We start from the raw sequence: 18319 nt of genomic DNA, 5'->3' as shown, positions 1-18319 counted from the left end.
AGAAATGTTAACTGTAAGCTTAAAAGCGACCTTAAAATTGTAAAGTAGTGTTCAAATTGCATTTTCATAATCTTCCGGAATAATTTTACTAATCTAGACAATATACATTGTGGTTATTTAGTGACCACATTTAGTATTTAGTCAGATTGTTCGAAGGGTGATCTAAATTTGCCTTACCACTAAAAATTAATGATCTGAGATATAGACTCAAGCGTGTGTTTTTGATCAGAGTCGAATTCTGAGTCGATTTAGGTTTGCCTGCCCGTTCATCCGTCCCAACTTCATTGAGCTAATTTCACCAAATTTTCAAACAACTTCAAAAGTTATTTGACTATATCTCAGAAATTATATAAAAGCTGTGATATTGAATTTCACACAAACGAATATATTAATAAGGATATGTGTTTGATAAAAGTCATTGAAATTGCTTGGCTCTTTGTGGTAGCAGCCATACAACTTAAGTAGTACTTTAGCCATATCTTAGAAAATATTTAAAACACAATACTGATATTTTGCATAAATTAATATGGTGATACGGTAACTTAAAGTAATAATCTGTTCCATAGTTAGCTGTGGCATATTTATTCGCACATAGGGTATCACAGAGTTGATACGTTTTTTTCTTTTTTTGTTATTATTACATTTTGTTATTCAAAACCTGTTTTATTTAACTTTTATATTATTAATAATTCTGCAAAAAAATTGCAAACGCGTCAGCAATTTTTTTTAAGAAAACAGATGGCTAAGCGTATTTCACGTCTGTTTTTATTTATAACATTTAGACAACCATAATAAATTTTTAAAAATAAATTTTGTATATACATAATTCAAAATCAAAATTTTTTTCTGAATAAAAATTTTTAATTTTCAGGTATTGGTTGAGAAACTTTTGCGGTCCTGCTCTGAAATAAAGAATATATATTTGTTGATTCGACCAAAGCGGGGTCAAGAAGTTTCAGCTAGACTGTCAGATCTTTTGAATTCTTCAGTAAGTAAACCATTTATTTATTAATTTTTATCATATCTTCATAAAGTAAAATAAAACTAAGCCAAATCAAATATTCAAACACAAAATGAATAAGTTAATTAATTTTTGAATAACGAAGTTTAACAATTAGCAGAAATATTTTTGTATTTCCTTTTCAACCGCACTTTATGTGATATTACGCTTTTTAAATTTTTAAAAATCTAGGTTTTTTCCTAATGTTGTAAGAAAGCTTCCAGCTTCTCTACAGTATAGCACTTTTTATCCCTATTAAATTAATCTTAAGCGTATTGTAAAGTTATTACAATAATTATCAAATGATCGACGTTATTATTAAAGAATGATCAAAGTTATTTAAAAACTGGTTTGTATGTTTAATAGAACTTTTGGCAAAACAATAAAATAAGAGCTACCAAATGGCGAAATTGATGATCTCTACTTCTTTACAGTACTTGGTAGTACCTAATTTCTTCTATTATTTTTTTTAGAAAGATTATGTTTTCCTTATATTTTCAAATTTATTATTACATAGATTACCGAATATTTGTTTTTAGCACTTTTCCAAAAAATTTTTTGAAAAAAGTGCTTATTAGTTTCACTCTGTTCGTCCGTCCGTCCGTCCGTTCTTGGACACTTTTTTGTTTACAAAACTTCTACACCCTTGAAGATAGAAAGCTGAAATTTTATAGGTACATAGATCTTTACTAGAAACTTATTTCCGTAGAACAAAATTTCTACCTATCTCCCCCCCTCTAGAAGTTATACCCCCCCAAAACCCTAAAAGTGGCCTTTTTTAACTATTTGTTGCAAAGAAACCATAAGCATTTTTGAAATTTTACAAACGCAGAAAGGCAGCGGCTTGCTTCCCCTAGCGTGGTATACTATAGTTAAACTTTAGAAAAACAAAATGGCCGTTCAAATTTATCTAAAGTCCTTTTTTTCCAAATTTTTGATGTCGTTTTTTTTCTAGACCCCAGCCTGTAGAAGCTTGAAATTTTAGGAGCTTTTAGACATTAATAATTAGTTCATTTCGTTAGAAGAAAATTTTTTTCCATCTCCACCCCTTCTCAAGTTATCGCCTCTTGAAATTTGTAAAATTTGAATTTTGACGCTTTATATTTCCGAAACCGCAAGATTTTTCAAATTTCTATAAACGCAAAAAGCTAACGGTAAATTCAATGAAATTAAAAAATATAATTATTTTTCTTAACTCACACAATTAACCCCTAAAATCGAGCATTATGTTAACCCTTTTTTATATTAATTTTTGCTTTATTTCAAAGACTGCATATATGCGTCATCCTAAATATATGCAATCCTAGAAATAGTTTTGTATATGAATGAAAATAATTTTAATAGTGTGATAGGTATACATAGACTGTATTTAAAAGCAGAATTTTCACTTGTTGAAGGGAAAAGTGCTACAATACAAACCATTGGTTTGACCCAACTTTATTTACTAAATATCTTTACGATTTCATTTTTATTAATTGCAGGACCGTATTAACTGTTTCTTTAAAAAGCCCTTAAATTTCTTTCAAGAAGGTAACAAAATTTTAAACGCGCAATTCTACTCGTATAAATTACTAGATGTTATAAATCGTATTATGGATAGTACGATTTGTATGACATTTACCAATATCAATATGACTTGGAAGTCACTATTGATATTGGTAAATGCAGTACCAATATCAATCATGTCTAAGGTAATACAACTTAATTCGCCCTTAATAATTTTAATTTAGTGGGTTTTATATTAGGAAATTTTAGTTTAGCGATTTTATATGAATTTTTTCACGAATTGGCCACAATTAACCGATGTTTTTATATTGTGTGGTAAAATTTCTCCAATGTCAAAGCACAATTCTAATTTTATGATTGGAAGAGGAAATATTTACCTTTTTAATAATATTCCTTTTTTGCAAAACTAAGTAAATTTCGAAAATTTTGGTTTTCTTTTGATGAACTGCTTACAATAAGAATTTTAATTGGAAATATTTTGTTGTGTGCAAAAATATTGATTATTTGATGTCAATTAAATATATGTCAATTATAATTTAACTTAAGAGAAATTTCTTCATGCAACTGCAGAACAGATGGATGGCGTAATCAAAGGAACGAGTTAAAGGCAAAAAAATTAATTAAAAAATTTTTCTCCTCGAGCTGGACTCGAACCAGTGACGTACCGCTTTAAAAATTTTTGTAAAGCCTTCATAGGCTTTTCTAACTTCATTTTAAAAAAAATACTTTTCAGGTCATAGATATTCCAACTTACATAATTATATTTAACATTTGTGTTTTTAAGGGTATATTTCCTTTCAAGTTAAAAGTTGCAGAGGTATTGTCTCTTTTTAGCAAGGGTGATACGATAAATATCAATAATTGCAGACCGATTTCTTTGTTGTCTGTCTTTTAAGACTTTAAAAAGCGTATGAAACGCAGAATTGTTTCCTTCCTTGATAAAGTCAAATATTTTAGTGATTTCTAGTTTGGATTTTCACAACGGAAATCTACTAAGTAGGTTTTACTTAGGTTCTACACTGAAATTTATGAGTACCTCAATATTGGTTATTTTATTTCTGCTCTTTAAGGTGATATTACTAAGGCATTTGATCTTGTAGATCATCAGGTCTTATAGCGTTAATTACACAGGACTCGTCTCTTTATTATACCCGTACGAACGTATGTTCGAAGGGTATACTAAATTTGCCTTACCGTTTGTAACGCTAAGAAATAACGGTGTTAGATATAGACTTAAGTGTATGTTTTTGATCAGCGTCAAATTCTGAGTTGATTTAGCTTTGTCCGTCCGTCCGTCCGAACGATAACTCAAAAACTAATTGAGCTAAGTTCACCAAATTTTCACAAATGATTTATGGTAGTAAGTGTCAGAACCCTATTTAAATTGGACATGATCGGGGTACCGGTTCGGGTAGCTGCCATACAACTTCAAAATTTATTTGGCTATATCTCAGAAACTATAAAAGTTGTGGTATTGAAATTTCACACAAACGAATACATTAGTAGTGATACGATTAATATCAATAATTGCAGACCGATTTCTTTGTTGTCTGTGTTTTAAGACTTTAAAAAGCGTATGAAACGCAGGGCCAATGTGTCTCATAAAAGTCGTTGAAATTTCTTGGCTCCTTCTAGTACCTGCCATAAAACTTCAAAAGTTATTTGACTATATTTCAGAAACTATTAAAGCTATGGTATTGAAATTTCACACAAATGAATACATTAGTAAGGCGAATGTGTCTCATAAAAGTCGTTGAAATTACTTGGCTCCTTCTGGTACCTGCCATACAACTTCAAAAGTTATTTGGCTATATCTCAGAAACTATAAAAGCTGTGATATTGAGATTTCACACAAGTGAATACATTAGTAGGGCCGATGTGCTTGATAAAATTCGCGAAAATTTCTTGGCTCTTTCTGGTAGCTGCATACAACTTCAATAGTAGTTTGGCACAACCAGTATTTTGAAAAACACATAGTACTGAAATTTTGCATAAATTAATATGGTAATACGGCAACTTAAAGTCATAGTCTGCCCCATAGTTATTTATGACACATTAGTTATTCGCTCATAGGATAACAAATTCGTACGGGTATCACAGAGTTGACAAGGTCAACTGTACTTTTTTTCTCGTTTTAATATAATATCAATATGTATTTAAATATAAACATTTTGAATAAGAATGATAATGTTGATACCTCTTCGGATTTACTAGTTGAGTTAATGCCATATATACCTAGACCTCCAAGCTGAAAATATTTTCCGAAATTTTGAATCGGAAAAAAATACAGAAACAATTCTTAATGTTTTTTGTTTTCGAAGCATGCCGATTGAAATATTTTTTTATTTTTTTTTTTGTGAAATTATTATTTTTTTGCTTTTTTCTTCAATATATTTTTAAATTCTATTTTTATTCAAAAGTTTTACTCCGTAATTCAGTACCCTTCCATTTGGAAGACAGGAAAGGTTGTCTGCGCTAAAAATAGCAATTTTTCCTTTTTTTAAATGCATTTTTCAGATGGAATTTACCAACCGATTTTTTTGAAATTTAAATTCTAATTTTCAAAAAATATGTAGAATCAATAGAGCCAAAAATATTGATTAATTTCCTTCATACAAATAAATTCCAACGCAACTTCCATTTAAACTCCATATAAATTTAGAATTTATTTTTGATTTATTTTTGATTTATAAGAAGTAATAAGCCTTTTTTATCACTTGCTCATTCTCATTAATTAATTTCTATCCATCATCTAATTTACTTCTGCAATAATTGAATTTATTTAAATAGTAATTACTACGAAACGTGCCTATTAATTTTTTTTCGAAGAAACTTAAACAATTTTTTAAATTTCATCTCCAACCGGTTATTATTTAGCGAAATTAATAGGCACAAAAAGCGAAATATGAATAGAGTTTCACACGTCGTATCTTAAAACATATTTCCGATCTGTCATCTTATTTCCTTTGCAAGGGTTGTTTTAAAGAAGTTTTAAAGTTCATTATGGTTTATTTCACTTTAAATTTAACTATGGAATTAGTTATTGAGGTGAAGCATACCGAAATTGGTTGTTTATTTTATTATTAATACAACAACGTTTAATAAAATCCATTCATAAAAGAAACTAATTATGCCATAAATATGATCTATTTCAGGAATTAGGTATAGTACCTTTCAAACACCTTTATTACTTTCAAATTCTAAAAATATTTTTCATTTGAGGTTTTATGTAAATATTAAGAATTTTCGCTCAAATGTTTACCAGATCTAGTACGTTAGAGTTTTAAATGCCTTTTTGTGAAACGTGAAATTTTGTCTCTTAATATTAACAATAATGATAATGAACATATAATGCCTTCTCAAATTTTATTATATATATATAGCTGCTTCTCAGGTGTCAAAAAGTACGGGTACTTCTAGAAGGACTAGACACATGGCACAAAAGGCATTAGATAGGGTTTTCCCTTAAAGGTCCGAGAAAAATCTGACATTGGAACTCTTTAGCCCCGAAACAGCTCTACTTTAAAAAATTCTGAAAAAAATTTTGTGTAACAATAGCACGTTTTTCTTTTATACTTTACATAATTAGAAACACAAACGAAGAAATAATTGATACGTTTTACGTTATTATTAGAAACACAAACCGAGAAATAAATAATATTTGAAAATATAATTACCTCACATGTTTTTGGTTCGAAAAATCGAAATAATTTTAACGTCAATAAATGTCAGGTTTTATCAAAGACATCAGGTATTTTATGGCATCTGAATATTAATGCCACATTTGATATTGTTTTGTATAGAATATAGATACACAATTTATGTACGTATATGTACTTAAAATTTCATTTTCATTGTTAATATGTACATTCGTTCATATGTTCCAGCGAAAAACTCTCCTTAATTCTAATGCATTAATATATACATACATATATTTAAATAAAATTATTATTTTCTTTTTGCCTAAGCCTTTTCTTTTTTTGAAAAATTTGATTCTGCGTTCACCCACAGTTTTAAAAAAATAGTTATCCATTCATAATTACGTATGTTTGTACTTACAATTTTTTTTCTAATTGTTGGAACGAAAAATTTTAAAATGTTCAATTCTAATACATTCATATGTACATTTGTAGATTGTAGATTGTAGATTTTAAGGGAACCGAGTAGGACACGAATAACCCCCCAAGCCACCGCAGCCATTCTTGACTTATTGTCGCCTCCCCACGCTCCCGCCTATAATATCCCCGTCCCAACCACAAAGCCAGAGATATCCCTAAGGGAGTTGGACAACAGTTCTCGAACACTTAGCGACCCATGTCTAAGACAATTGCGGCGTCGAACAGCCAGTGCCGGACAGTCGCAGACAATGTACACGGCGGTCTCATCGTCATACCCACAAAATCTGCACAGGGGGGGCCCGACTTCCCCAGCCTATGCAGGTGAAGAAATTCGCAATAGTGCGAGCCCGGCTCCTGCTCATCCCCAACAACTCTGCGGTGAATCCGCTGAAATACGCCGAAAGAAACACTTTTGCATGATGGCACCCTTTCGTGTCCCGCTAGTGACGGCCGCATTCCGCCGTGAGCAGGCAGGCAAGCCTGGCCCCCACGGCGGAAAAAGGCAGACCGCAGAAAGCAGCGGCTGCACAAAGTCAGCCCCAGATCCCCTTCGCGCCAGCCCATTGGCGATTTCGTTGCCCGCATGGCCACTACGACCCGGCACCCAAATGAGCGTGACAATGTTCTCCGATGCCAATTCCATAAGCGCGGCAAGGCAGCCCCAGACCAGCTTGGATGTAACCTGAGCTGAACGAAGCGCCAGCAGTGCAGCCCTGCTGTTCGAGAACACATAGATGGTGCGATTTCTATACCCCCTTCTAAATTGATTCTCAGGCACATCTCTATTGCATGTATTTCGGCCTAGAACACCGTGCAATACGGGTCAAGGGTTTTGGACCCGACTCCATTTTGGACCCGTCTGCATGCCACACGCTTGAACCCGACTCAAGTATCGGGCCACCCCGATCCCACGTCCATCGATCGGGAAACAGAACCCTGTACTTGGCGTCGAAGTTGTACCGCGGCAGACAGGCATCCGACATGGTTATTCTTAGAATCGGATCGCTCTCAGTAAAGTCTCTGTGAGTCCTGTGGGCCAATTTTAGCCCTGCCCTGTCCTCGCCAGAGAGAAGTCGGTATGTCACTAGCCGAGCTTCCTTCAAACCCGATCATCACCATCAATGCAGCGGTAGCAGCCGTCCGCATTGCCCCGGTCACTCCCGGGCAGGCCAGCCTCTGTAGTTTTTCCAGCTTAGCCCGCACACCCGCCTGGAGCCTTACGGCACCATACAATCGACCCGTAGGTGACGGTGGGGACTGATTCCCCAGGTCCCCCGATGAAGCTGCTACACGTCCACAAGGCCGCCGTAGCCCTTTCGATAACTCTATCTATATGGATATTCCAGGAGAGACGATCATCCAGGGTTATCCCCAGATACTTCACCTCCCTAGATTAACTAATACGTTCACCAAACAGAATTGGACTCGTTAATCTATTCCTGCTTCTGCGTCTGGTGAAGGCGACCAAAGTACTCTTGCTTAGATTTATATTTAACCCAACGCCTTCGCACCACCTCTCCACAACAATGAATTTTTCCGGCGGAGATGAAAAGTATATCGTCAGCTATGGTGGAATTAATAATACTATCCTGTAGCATCCGACTAACCCATTTGCTAGTCGTCGCATCAATCCCTCGTTTGTGTAACGACTCACAGATGACATAATATGGGGTGTTGTCAAAAGCCCCCTGTATATCAAGGAAGCAGTCAACTGCCACCTCCCGCACTTCCAGTGAGTTTTCAAGGACCCCCACCAGATTCTGCAGAGCGAGTACAGTAGATCTTCCCGATTGATAGGCCTACTGAGATTCAAGCAAGAGATTGCTACACAAAGCATCGTCCCGTATAAATCTATCAATCACTTTTTCCATTACTTTCAATTGAAAAGAAGTAAGGCTGCTTGGACGGAAAGACCTTGGGTGGTTCCTTGGTCGCTTATCCGCCTTCGGAATATACGTCACTCTAGCCACCCTCCATGCCTGAGGGATGTAACCCCACGCATAGCTGGCACGAAAAATCTCCAACAGTGCAACCATGATGTCAAACCTAATCTGCCTATGAGCGGACATGGATGTCTCATTTGACACATGCCACTGTTTGATGCTGCGACTTAGAAATTTTAGTTCTAATGTAGAACTTTTAGCGCAGCGTGCATAAACGAAAATCCCCTCAATTAACAGACAGATAGTGAATAGAAACTTGTTGCATTTGTTTGTTTTCTTTTTTTCTAAGTAGAATTTTCTGAAAAATGTAACTACGGTGAGTCACTCTACATCACGTTACAATAATGGGCTCATTATCACAGGTTCTTCTTCTTGATTAAAAATCCAATTTTGCTTCAATATCGAAGATGTTAAAAGTGGTCCCGCACAATATTTTAATTATTGTATTTTTGTGAAATGGGGACACTTACAAATACAATTTTTTTTGCCTTCTGCGGCTTGGAAGCTGTTATGGATATTTCTCAGGCAGAATTTTTTCAATATAATTCTCTTCAACTTTCCAAAACTACCATTAAACGAGTCCCCCTCTTTAAAACGAAAAATATTCTCCTTCCTAAAAAAACAAGGTTCCTAAAAAATTCAAAATATTCACCTCCAGAACTTTAACAATGTTTATAGAATGTACATGGCTATAGAGTATATTAAAAACAATAAGAGAGAAGATTGCAAAAGAGACTTGAATATCTTGCCTTGTGAGCTACCGTATGGAGATTACAATTGAAAACGCAAATAACGATTCGTTTTAGAGGACTCATAACGGATTTTGAAAAAAATTTATCTTCGTAAGACACATTGATTGATCAATACCTCGTCACCACTAAGTCCTCATTGAGCGAACGATTACAGGAGACCCATCACATGCTCTTCCAACGGCCAGTGTTCGGTGTACATTACAGTGTGGTAGTCAATGTTCCTGTGAGACATCACCTGGCCGTCCAACATGAAGACAAAGCAATCTATCTCCGGTCGTTTTATGATAAATAATGCCTATATATATTAGTTTTAACTGTGTTGATGGGAACAAAAGCCCGAGTTACGTACACTCCACTACATAAACTCATATGTAATATAACTTTTCCTACACTACAACCAATCATATTAAATCATATTATAATTATTTTCCCAAACTATGTATTTTAACAGCCGAAGTCACATGTTGTAAACATATGTATTTAAAATAAAAAATTATTACCCTTATTATGATCGGCGAAGAGAATGGCTAGGTGAGTGGAATGGACTTGGCAAATCAAATGATATTTTAAATTATCGGCGAATGTTTTCATTCATATCCAAAAATTTTGAAACAAATAGCGAAAATTGCAGCTTAATATTGGATTTAACAGATTTATTTGAGCACAAGATTTTTGATATGACTACCATTAAAGATCTGTCACAATTCGAAGCTAATTCCAAGCTTTTGTTTGATTTCACTTATAATGTAAAAGAAATGCTTCAACCAATTCCGTGTATACAAGGTACATCGTAATTCAAAATTTCATTTACAGCAATCAGGAACAAAATATGTTAGTCGGCCGAGCCAATGAAGTTTTAAATATGTATGGAACGTCCCTAGATTGGGATAGTATAAAATGAAATCTAATATTACATTACTCCGATAAAAGAAACGAGACTTCCCTCATCCGGGATCTGCATAGCTTGTAACAAGGAAATAAGAGAGTTGAAAATTTTTACGGTGAAAAATAGACATCCTTGCTACCATAACGCCGAATGTACAAGTGCATGGAAACGATTAAAATGCCATGAGACTTAAAAATGCCGTGATGTACAAATGCATGAAAACGAGAGCCATGAGACCTGAAAGCTTGGCAGCAGTTTTTTCATACTGTATTAGAAAACAAAATATTTCATATAGTCCACTAGAAACACGTTATCCTTGATCGACTCCCATAGAGAGACTTAATATATCTACAAATAACAGAAACAATTTTCGGAAATCTAATTCATCTGTGGAAATTTTAACAATACGAATTTCAATAACAATCAATTAAATGGAAACTTTAATTTCCATAGTAATCAACCTAGATCAATAAATCAATTCTATAAACCAAATCAATTTTCAAGATCAACTAATCATTTCCTAAACCCGAACCAATGGACATTTCATATGGTAATACAAATTTCTTCAGGCAAACAAGCCAACCTACATTTACAAGTAAAGAAGTTAATATTATATTCTCTAATATATCCCTATACATATGTTCTCATCTAATATATGCCTATCAAAATTTAGACCAATATTATAAAAAAATTACATTACAAAATTTTCTCAAATTTAATCAACCAGGCAACACGACTTTCTTTTTATTCAAATTTCATAATTATTTTGATGGTTTACCTGGCCTAGATACATCCTTAGGGGCCGCTATAGATCTTTCAAGTGAAACACTAAAAACTCAAAATTACAATTACTATTTAAGCTTAATTTCATGTCTAATAAATATAGCGTAGAACCAAATTCGAAGTTAGTAACTAAGTTATCAGTAGATGTGGAAAATGGAAACATATTCGTAAATAAAACAGAAAAACGGCCAGGGTTAAACATCCCTGTAGGGATTTAAAATTGTCGGGATTGGTATAGTTATGTCGAAGTAAAAAACTCTTTGGATAAACGTCAAACCATCTTCTTGCAGCAACAACTAAAAGTGACTCCATACCAATCTGGCCAATTCATCGAAATCAATAATTTTAATGTTGAATGCCATTCCAATTCTTTTTCTGCTGATATAACTAATTCACTCAAAACTTTTCTCCTTAATAAGGAAGAAAAGAATCTACTAATAAGTATTTGCAAACAATTTTACTATATTTTTTGTAACAAACTTTAACTTGTACTAACCAGGTTAAACATAGGATAATGACAACAGACGTTATACCTATTTATACAAAATCATACAGGTATCCATTTATACACAAGGAAGAAGTTAGACGACAAATTAATGACAACATTAGTCATTGGATAATTTAATCTAGTTACTCTCTTTCGAGTTTTACGGTTTGGATCGTGCCCAAGAAAAAGGACGTGTCTGCAAAACAAAAATGGAGTTCGGTAATAGATTAACAAAAGACCATTTACTTAACTAATCCTAAGCTTAACAAAAAGACCATTAGCGACAGATACATTCTGATATATTATGTCAAATATAACAGAAATATTGGACAAGCTTGGTAAAAGTATGTACTTTACAACTTTGGATCCTGCGAGTTGATTCCATCAAACAGAAATGGATTTAAGAGATATACAAAAAAAGGGTTTTCACAGTGGAAAGTAGGCATTTCGAATATATTAGGATGCCATTTGGGTTGAAAAATACCCCTTCGACTTTTCAACGTAATTGGCAATGTTCTTCAAGATCTTCAACGCAAAATATATGTAGTCTACTTGGACAATATAATCATCTACTCAATCTCACTACAAGAACATAAAAAAAGTTTAAAAAAGGTTTTTAGCAGACCTTGACAGTTCTATTTAAAGGTTCAACTCGATAAATCTGAGTTTTTACACAAGAAAATCGCTTTGTTAGGGCATACTGTTTCTATCGATGGTGTGAAACCAAGTTCGGAAAAAGTTATAACTATGAAAAATTACCCCGTTCCAGAAACACAGAAAGAAACCAAGGGATTCCTTTGGACTATTAGGGTACTATAGTAAATTCATAAAACACTGCTTAAATAACTAAACCATTAACGGAATGTTTGAAATAAAGTTGGGTCAAACCAATGGTTTGTATTGTAGCACTTTTCCCTTCAACAATGAAAATTCTGCTTTTAAATACAGACTATGTATACCTATCACACTATTAAAATTATTTTCATTCATATACAAAACCATTTCTAGGATTGCATATATTTAGGATGATGCTTAAGTGCAGTCTTTGAAATAAAGTAAAAATTAATATAAAGAGGGGTTAACAGAATGCTCGATTTTAAGGGTTATTTGTGTGAGTTAAGAAAAATAATTATATTTTTTAATGTCATGGAATTTACCGTTAGCTTTTTGTGTTTATAGAAATTTGAAAAATCTTGCGGTTTCGGAAATATAAGGTGTCAAATTATTTGGGCGACAATTTAAAATTTTTATGAATCACAAGCCGCTAACTTGGCTGATGAGTTTGAATGATCGTAATTCAAATTTTACAAAATTCAAAAGGCGATAACTTGAGAGGGGGTAGGGATGGAAAAAAAATTTCTTCTAACGAAATAAAGCATTTGTTAATGTCTAAAAGGCCCTAAAATTTCAAGCTTCTAGAGGCTGGGGTCTAGAAGAAAAACGAAATCAAAAATTTGGAAAAAAAGGATTTTAGATAACGGTAAATTTGAACGGCCATTTTGTTTTCCTAAAGTTTAGATATAGTATACCGCACTAGAGGAAGCAAGCCGCTGTCTTTCTGCGTTTATAAAATTTGAAAAATGCCTATGGTTTTATTGCAACAAATAGTTAAAAAGGGCCACTTTTAGGGTTTTGGGGGGGTATAACTTCTAGAGGGGGGAGATAGGTAAAAATTTTGTTCTACGGAAATAAGTTTCTAGTAAAGATCTATCTACCTATAAAATTTCAGCTTTCTATCTTCAAGGATGTAGAAGTTTTGTAAACAGACACACGGACAGACGGACGGACGGACAGAGTGAAACTAATAAGCACTTTTTTTCAAAAATTTTTTGGAAAAGTGCTAAAAAGGAGCAAAAATAAGTTTTAGCGACCATTACATCAAAGCTTTCGAAAATTGTAAAAACTTACTCAAAAACGACACTATACTTCAAAATCCTGACTTTGAGCAAAGCGTTTCGTTTTAACTGCAGAAGCTAGTAACTTCGCGATAGGTGATTTCCTATCACAAGACTAAAATGGAAGTGACCTACCTATCCTTTATACAAGCAGAACACTTACAGATTCTGAAGCAAATTACTCCACAATAGAAAAGGAACCGATTGCTATAGTTTGCGAGGCCAAATATTTTAGACCACATTTATTTGGGCGACAATTTAAAATTGTTATGAATCACAAGCCGCTAACTTGGCTGATGAGTTTGAATGATCGTAATTTAAAACTTGTTCGTTGGAGACTCAAACTTGAGGAATTTGTTTACCAAATACTGCATAAGAGGAGCGCACAAAATGCTAACGCCAGTGCACTTAGTAGAACTAAAATTCAAGAACAATCTAAAGAAAAAATTAATGTAAATAACTCTGTAACAACTAACACGCCTCCGTCAGGGCTAGAAAAAGTTTCTACCATTCACTCTACTCAGGAAAACAAAGATCACATTATTCCTATTCCGGAAAGGCCATAAAACGTATTTAACCATCAGATCATATTAGACGAAACTGACGAAAAACCATTCACATCACTAGAAATTCCATTTCGAAATAAATTACGTAAAATATTCAGAATTTAGAACCCAACTTTCCGAAATATTTACGGAGAAGGAAACATTTAAACAACAAAAGATAATATAACAAAAATTTTCAAAGAATTTTTACAGAGGAGGAAACATTTAAAATAGTCCAATCAGCTTATTCTCAACACTTTTCGCATAGTAAAACATTTAAATTAATTCACTGTACTGAAATTTTAACAGACATTAAAGAAGACGATGAACGGGTTAAAATAATATAAGACTATCACACAAATAATCATAGAGGTATTAACGAAACTTTAGAAGAATTTTAAAAAAAAATTATATTTCCTATTTATGAACCAAAAAATAATTACTCTTAACACTATAAATAATTATGAAACCTGTATATAAAATTTGAAAAACCAGAAACTCCTTCTAAACATCTTGAGATAATCGATACTGATGTATAAACTATAACGATAAACTATAACGATATATCCAGTTTAATAATATTCGATAAGTTCTCAAAAATTGCCGCTGTTTGTCGTATCAATTTTCGAAATAGTTTAGATATGGTTAAATCAATTAAACATTTTATAAGCCTATACAGCATTCCATTAGAAATTGTATATGATCAAGGTACAGAATTTACCGCATATACTTAAAGACTTTTGTGACTAATATAATATAAAATTACATTATATTTCCTTCCAACAATCTAGTACTAATTCGCCAGTAGAAAAATTTCACTCTAGCTTAACTGAAATTTATAGAATAATTCTGTACAAATTGGAATATGCAAAAATGGATCATAGTCATGAAGATAATTTAACTGACTCCATTAAATTGACTCAATTTGTGTTCAATTTAATAATGAACACGACTACTTAGAAAAATTAAATGCATTTTAGAAAGCTTATTTGGATTACATCTCTAGTAAAAATATAGCAAAAGTAAATGTAAACAGGGAATATCCAATTGATATTATTGAAAATGAAATAGTATTTAAAAAAGAAAGCAAAAGAAATAAAAAAAACGTAAAATTAAGAAAAACAGTAACGTAAATATAATCACTTATAATAATCAAAAATTTTCAAAAAAATGGGAAATTTTTACTTTCAGTTTTTAAAAAAAATATACTACAAATTACAAAATATGTGAAAGCATTCAAGTAGGTATAGAAACCAAATATGAAAATTATAATTTCTGACTTGAATCAATATTCTTTTTAAAAAACTGAAAAATAGAAATTTTCCTTAAAAAAATTTAATAAAAAGTGTTTTTACGTGTGCGTGTATTGTGTAAACAAACACAGATAAAAATATTTTTGATAGAAATACACATCACCACATATTTATAATAAATATATAATTCAAAAACTTTTCAAAATTTTAAAAATTTTTAAAATCTTGAAATCATATTATTCAATTCACGATTAGATTTTCAACATTTTTTTTCAAAAGGACACTGCGTTTTTTTCTTTATTAAAAGTACTGCGATAATATTTACACATTTTGTTATAGTATGTGTAAACACTCACACATAGATATTTGTTTTTTATTAACAAAATAAATTATTTATAAATCGAAAAGATTTCTTTTTAAAAGTAACTAACCAAATTAATAAAGTTGTTTAAAACTTAAAATGGTTTATAAAATTGCAATTTTTCAAGTGCGATTACTGCTTTTAAAAAAAAACTAGAGGCGTTAACATATTGCTCGAATTCAAGAGTTGATTACGTCATTTATTGTTAGCTTTCATTTAAAAAAATTTCATTCAAAAAATGTTCAAAAAGTTTCCAGTTGGAAATATGTGCTGCTAAAAATTCGACTTTTACATATTTGAAAAAGCGAAAACTTGCGAGAGGGTTTCGACGAGTTTCAGACTTCTACAACCTATTTGATAGAAGAAAATCAATATCAAAAACTTGAAAAGGAACGGACTTTAGGTAACGATTAAATTTAGCAGGTAATTCTTTTTAATATTCAGTTATGCTGTGCCGCTGTAAAAAATGTCAGCCGCAATTTTTTTGGATTTGAATGCTTATTGTTTCTTTAAAAAGGTTCTTTGAGAGGTTATAACTTTTACAGGAAAAGTGAAAATCGCTAAAACTTTTTTTCAGCGGAAGTAAGTTTGTGATAAAGATCGATTTATATATTATAAAATTTCAGCTTTCTTTCTTTATGGGTATAGAAGTTTTACAAACGGGTACACGGACAAAGGGAAACTTTAAGCATTTATTTTAAAAATTTTTAAAGAGTCCTAAAAAAATAAAATGGAAAAAAATTAAACCAAAATGATCGCAGTCGTCGGTAGCCGTTTTAAAATAATAATTTCTTAAACGAAAATACACAATTACAAAAAAAGGATATATTTTAAAGTATACACACTTCATTTAAACTATGTACATATATATTTATATAGTTATATCATCAACATCAAATGATGATAATATTCTAAAAGATTTTCCTCTTAAAAATGTTTATGTTGCATTTTTTTCTTATGTTGCATTATTCATTTTTTTTCGTTTAACGTATTATTATAACGTTAATATGGTATAATGGTAATTTTGTAATAAACATGTGGCTTGCATATTGAGAATTTCAAATCGATTTTTTTTTTTAAGAAATTATTGTAAGTAATTATAAGATAAGCAAATTTAATGATAATTTTGTAATGTGTCCCAAATTAGAAAAAAGAATTTTTTTTTAATATTATTTTTGTAATTTTAAGAACATTTTTGTATTTTGTAAAATTAATAAAAGTTAGTTCATTTGTTACCAATAAAGCAATTGGTCGAATCGACCAAAAATTAAAATTAAAAGGTGTTTAATTCAGTTTTATGATCAAAGTCACCATTGAACATATAAGTGGCGCAGTTCTGGTAGGATTTTAAAAGTAAAAAGGGTAAAAAAAAGTAAATTTGAAACACCTAGTGAATAAAAGTCAACTCAAAAGGAAAAATTAATTTTATGTGCTATTTGTAAAATTAATTTGAAAAACAAACAATAATATTTTGATTAAATTTAAATTAAATTTAAATTAAAAATTAATTTGAATAATTTAATATTTTCAATATTATAATAACAAAAAAGTAAAACAAAAAACTTCCTTGTGAACATTAAAAACTGAAATTAATACAATAAAATCATAAAAAAATTTTAATCATTGAAATATTATTATATAACCACAAACTATAAATAATTTTGCTATAATAAATAAGAAGCAATAAGGTATTTTTATTTGCTGAGAAAAAAAAAATATCTGTGAAACAAAAAAGGAAAACCACAATGGCACAATCAAATACATCAGCCGGGCAATCGTTATCAGCTGCTCAACCTGCTGCACAACCCCGATGAAATACATTTCAGAACTTCCGGAGTTTAGTGGTAAGTCGCACGAATTATTTAATTTTATAGGTTTAGTTGAAAATATAATCCTAACTATTGGGATTATGTATTATATTATAAATAAATATAATTGCGATTATGTATTACATATTATAAATATGACGAAAATGGTCAAATAATACTTTTAAATAAAATTAAATCTAAGCTAGTAGGTAAAGCGAGGGAAATAGTGGAAATAAATAACCACGTTTCAATCTGGTCTGAAATAAAAACAATTTTAATCAATAATTTTGGTGAAAAGAAAACGACATTGCAAATCTATGAGGAATTGCAACGTGTTAAATTTACTAGTACACCTTTTGACTTATACAACCAGATTAAGCACATTTTATGCCGGTTGAATAATAAAGTAAAGGACCTACCTAATGCACCTGCCATAATTCAAGCCAATATTCTAACGGGCTTACGAATTTGCAAAGAAAAACTTGTGGAACCAATGCGTTCTATAATATTTAGCCATAATCCTAGTTCTTTGACATATTATATGAGGGGAGTTATGCTGAATATAATCCCTTTAGAAATTCCCATAATTTTAATAAAACTAATACTAATTCCTCTAATCAAAATAAGAAAAATCTTAATAATTTTAATAGTTATAGAAATAATAATACCAATATTTACACACGTAATAATAGCAATACTACTGGTAATAATAACAACAATATTACCGGTTATAATAATAATTTTATGCGTAATGATCGCAGTAGTAATAATAGAAATTTTAACCGTAGTAATAATTATACTAACAACATTAATCGTAATAGTAATTATAGTGGTAATAATTATAATCGTGGCAACAACTATTCTGAATTCAGACATTATCGGGGTCTGAACAGTCAAAATTACTCACCTGCTAATTTTCAAAATTCTCGATCTGAGCCCATGGATGTTGATCCGTCTACCTCAAATCATAGAATAAACACCA

General features: G+C 31.6%; 1 protein-coding gene across 2 annotated transcripts in view; it reads left to right on the top strand.

The window, feature by feature from the left end:
• Positions 1-875: 875 nt before the first annotated feature.
• Positions 876-18319, top strand: part of LOC129616331 (putative fatty acyl-CoA reductase CG5065) — a 72759-nt gene continuing 55315 nt past the window's right edge. For both annotated transcript variants that reach the window (XM_055531946.1, XM_055531945.1), the window contains exon 1: positions 876-988. The gene's annotated coding sequence lies outside the window, so the exon portion shown is untranslated. The remainder of the gene's footprint in view (positions 989-18319) is intronic.

Source organism: Condylostylus longicornis, unplaced genomic scaffold (assembly GCF_029603195.1).
Source record: "Condylostylus longicornis isolate FDR11 unplaced genomic scaffold, ASM2960319v2 ptg000181l, whole genome shotgun sequence".
NCBI lineage: Eukaryota > Metazoa > Arthropoda > Insecta > Diptera > Dolichopodidae > Condylostylus > Condylostylus longicornis.
This window is presented reverse-complemented; position numbering and strand designations above follow the sequence as displayed.